The 4,472-nt window shown below is 44.0% G+C and overlaps 1 long non-coding RNA gene across 1 annotated transcript; it reads right to left on the bottom strand.

Moving 5' to 3' along the window:
* Positions 1–249: 249 nt before the first annotated feature.
* On the bottom strand, positions 250–4,271 carry LOC130880421 (uncharacterized). The gene is made up of 3 exons (XR_009057609.1): positions 4,131–4,271; positions 2,861–3,207; positions 250–1,152 (listed from the first exon to the last, which is right to left on the bottom strand). It is a non-coding gene; the product is annotated as an uncharacterized LOC130880421 (long non-coding RNA).
* Between the last annotated feature and the right edge of the window lie 201 nt (positions 4,272–4,472).

Below are 4,472 nucleotides of genomic sequence, written 5' to 3'. Positions count from 1 at the left end.
AGGTTGAAGTTTCTCAAGAAGCAACCCAACTTTTTCCTCCTTCTTCTTGTTCATACTATGGAAAAATAAATCAGCTGCAGCTGAGCAATGGTGGCTCACACCTTTAATCCCAGCACTCAGGAGGCAAAGGCAGGCATATTCTGTGAGTTTGAGGCCAGCCTGGTCTACAAAACGAGTTCCGGGACAGCCAGAGCTACACAGAGAAACCCTGTGTTGAAAAACAAAACAAAAAATCAGTTGCTATAATAGTAAGTCCTTTAAATTTTGGATTTTTGGTTTTTTTAAAATAGCAGTAACTTACCTTGACTAAGGTAACAATTATATCACACATATTAAATGTTTGATAAGCAAGGGTGATTTTTTTAGCGCGACTATCTCACTTGAGATACATGGATTTTCCCCATTGCTAGTGCTTCCACTCACTCACGTGACCACGGTGCCTCTGAATGGGCAAGGTTACCTTGTCTTTTAGCCTGATCACAGTTTTAATGCACAGCTTCCCTCCAGACCTTGAGTTTCTTACTGCATCTCCTTGCAAAAACCTGGGAAGGGTGCAGAGGGGCTGTTTCTATTGACACGATAATAATTCTGAAATGAGTCAGAAACACGAGGCGGTCCAACTGGCACGGTTCGTCACGGCTCCGGTTTTTCTGCTTTCCACATTTCTGTACGAAGGCTAGGGCTGAGAGTTAAATTAGTTTGGGAGCTGACTCCATGAGCAGCGCAATCTGCTCCTCTGGGGAAAACATTTCATAGAAACCGTTCCTGTCGAATTTTCGTGCAACTTCCAACTTTTAATTAGAAACAGGAGGCGCAGGTGGGTGGTAAGAGGAATTTAAGGTAACCAGGGAGCAAGTGTTCGTAGACTAAGGTTAAAACCAGTAATGGGGGTTGATGGAGGTGCTTCATCAATACAATAGAGCAGCTCCAGGGATGCTCTCTGGAGGACCTCAGATGTCTCCTTCACTGCGAGTTGGCAAAGCCTGGAGTTTTTCACAGCAGTCCTAATCATATGCCACTTTATAGTTTTGTTTTGGAGATGTGGTCTTGCTATACAGTCCAGGCTGGCCTGGAACTCAACGATCCTCCGTGCTCCCATCCTTCCAAAGGCTAAAATTACATACCTGATGTTTCTCAGCCCTCACAATTCTCCTGAAAGGCAAAGACAGAGTCACAGATAAAGAGATTCCATAAAATTAAGGGATTTGTCCAAGATTTTATAGCCAGGAAAGGACAAAGCAAGAACTTGTCCACATAGCCAGGCTTCACTGTCTTTCTACTATGCTCGAGCCCGCCACGGTTAAGGTTTCATTCCCTGGGATTAAATGTTTGCTAAGTAATGATCATTCTAACAAAAATCTTCCCAAATCTTAACATACAGCTGGGAATTTCCCGGTATTAGTGATTTAGGAATTTAGAGGTAAGTCCAAAAAATCAAGTTCAGAAGCGAATGAGGTTAAAACATCAGTCTTTTGCTTAAATGCAAATAGCCTAGGAGCCACTGTAGTGTCCTATGGGATCCCCGCACCCCGCAATGGGAGAGGAAGAGATTAAATAACAGGTCCAGGTTAAGCATCTCAGAATAAAATAAAATGGGAAGGAAGGGGAAAGGAAGAATAACGCACAACTCCATGTTTGTTTCTGGGTTGATCTGCTTGTGGAAGGGTCCAAGATCTCTGGCTAGAACAGTTCATGGTTTTATTCACGGATGCTTTTAAACTCTGTTAATGTAGAAATGGGAAAAAAGGATCTAGAATTCACAAGAAAAGTCAATCCCAACCCAAGAGGCCTTATTGTCCCTTAAAGGGTGTTTATACTCTAGAAATATCAGAGGCCCTTGTAAGCTTTTTAAAAAGTCAACTGTCTGACCCTTATGCAAATGCGAGTATGTGTCAGGGATTTATTTGGTTTGTTAGTGCAAGACAGTAATAGTGGCTTAGAGGAGAGTTAGAGGCACCTGCATCGTGCAGGAGCTGGAGAAAAAAAACCATCACAACAACAGCTCTCCAAGACGAGTTAATACATATGTGGGCAACAGAACCAAACCTCAGGTCACCGGTTAACTTTTCAAATTCACACGTATCCATGCTGAACTCAGGTAGGCAAGTTGAGGCATGACCTCCAGGCCTGAACTTTCGAGCGTGTGGTGTAAGCAACCTAAAGGAGGACAGATTTACTTTAGTTCCCGGCTGCAGAGTTTTTAGTCTGTGGTGGCTGGTTGTGTTGTTTCTGGCCCCGTGGGAAGGACAGTGTACAATGAAGGCATGGCAGAGCAGGGCCATCCAGTTGATCCACAGCTTTCCAGGAAGAAGAAAGAGCCACTAGAAGGGGCAAGAGAAGAGGTCTTCTTCCCCTTGATCCCTCTGTCCCTCCCTTCCTTTCTTCCTTTTTTGTTTTTCTTTAAATAAGGAAGACTTGTTTTTATTTTATGTGTGAGTATGTGCATGCTTGTGTCCATTGTGGCCTGAAGGAGGCATCAAATCTCCTGGACCTGCAAATGCAGGTAGCTGTAAGCTGCCCTGTTTGATGCTGGGAACTCAACCCAGGTCTTCAGCAAGAGCTTAGGTGCTCTTTTTTGTTGTTTTTGTTTTGTTTTATTTTTTTCAAGATAGGGTTTCTCTGGAGTTTTGGAGCCTGTTCTAGAACTAGCTCTTGTAGACCAGGCTGGCCTCGAACTCAAAGAGATCCACCCGCCTCTGCCTCCCAAGTGCTGGGATTAAAAGCACGCGCTACCACCACACCACTTGAGTTTATGTGCTGTTAACCACTAAGCCACTCACCAGTCAGTGAAGGTTTATCTTTCAAGGACACAGCTTCCCCAGTGAGGCCCTACCCTTGTGACCTATTTTGAACTAATTACCTTTTTTAAACTGCTGTCTTCAAATAAAGTGTCATCAGAGGTCTTCTACAGTGGATAAGCTCTTCCTCTGGTGAAGGGTTCCAAGCATACAACTATCTTGAATGCTCACCCCCATCCTGAGATGCATTTCATGAATGTGATTGGAGAAGACTGATAAATGCCCAGAGGTAGCCAAGTAACAAGACTCTGGCCATCTTGTAGAGGCACTGACAGGCTCTGCAATCTCTGTGCTTCCTTCTGTTTGCTCATGGTCGCGCTCCTTACAACGAATGCGTCCGGGAGAACTGTTTTCCAAGGCAACATCACCAAGGCTGAGTCCCAGTCACAGCGGGAGTACTAAAAAAATCCTGAGTGCAAGAAACAGAGACGGGATAGAAATGAGACATTGAACAGATTGGTCCAAAGTCCTGGAGATGCAGGATGTAAGACACAGGGGTGTGGGCACTGGCCTGTGGCTGGACAAAGCCAAAACAGGCTCTGACAAGGTGAGAGAGACCAGGGCAAGCCCCTTATTTCCTTGTATCCTTCTTGTCATTGAGAACTCCTACCAACGATCTCTGTCTTTATTCCACCCAAAGACCCTTTCAGGAAGAGTGCCTCTCACTCTTATCCTTGGGGAGATTTAATAAGAAAAAAGAAAAAAAAAAAAAAAAAAAAAAAGGAAAAAATAGCCTTAATGAGGGATTACCCTGGCTGACAAGATGGCTCAACTGATAACATTAGTGCCTTGTGTCCAAGGTAGGTGAAACAGCCATCAAGATGACCCAAGGGAAGTACTAGGCCTGCAGGAGGCCCCAGTCTGGCTTTCTCCATCTTCCTGTCTCCATGACTGAGAGTGGCATGGCATTGCTGCCTGTGAGGCTCAGCTAAAGCATGGTCCAGAAACTGTTACAATTCACTGATGTGGGATTTCCCTCTGTATGTTGTGAATATGTTTTACTACCATTGGTTAATAAAGAATCTTCTTTGGGCCTATGGCAGGGCAGAATAAAGCCAAGCAGGAAATCCAAACAGAGATATATAGAGAAAATAGGCAGAGTCAAAGAGACTAGCTGCTGAAGGAGATAGAAGACAGAACTTTACCTGGGTAAGCCACAACCTTGTGGCGGTTCACAGAATAATAAAAATGGGTTAACTTAAGATGTGAGAGTTAGTTAATAAGAAGACTAAGCTAATAGGCCAAGCAGTGTTTTGATTAATATAGTTTCTGTGTGATTATTTTGGGTCTGGGGTGCGGGGAAACAAACGAGCAGTCTCTGGCTCAACTCACTCTTGCCCTGGACCCACGGGACATTAATCCTATGGTCACAGCCAGTTCTCTCATCGCCTTGCTATTTTCTGGGGTCAAATTCTTTGCTTCTTGAGTCACCATTCCTACTGAAACTAAGGGGTAAAATAGAGGCCGCAAGTCATAGGCTCAATAGAACACACGTAGTTCTTCCAGAATGAGAGTACAAAGCGAAACAAAACGAAACAGAAGCCTTCCAAAGGGATAAGACAAAAGACAAAAGCCTAAGACCCTGCAGCACAGGCCAAGTTTCTGAAGCTTTCACAGTCTAGTTGTGTGATTTTCCACTTAATTTCACAATCTTAACCAAAGCACAAACATGAA

The sequence above is a fragment of the Chionomys nivalis genome, chromosome 8 (genome assembly GCF_950005125.1).
Source record: "Chionomys nivalis chromosome 8, mChiNiv1.1, whole genome shotgun sequence".
NCBI classification, from domain to species: Eukaryota; Metazoa; Chordata; class Mammalia; order Rodentia; family Cricetidae; genus Chionomys; species Chionomys nivalis.
Note: the sequence above shows the minus strand (reverse complement) of the source record. Positions and strands in the feature narration are given on the sequence as shown.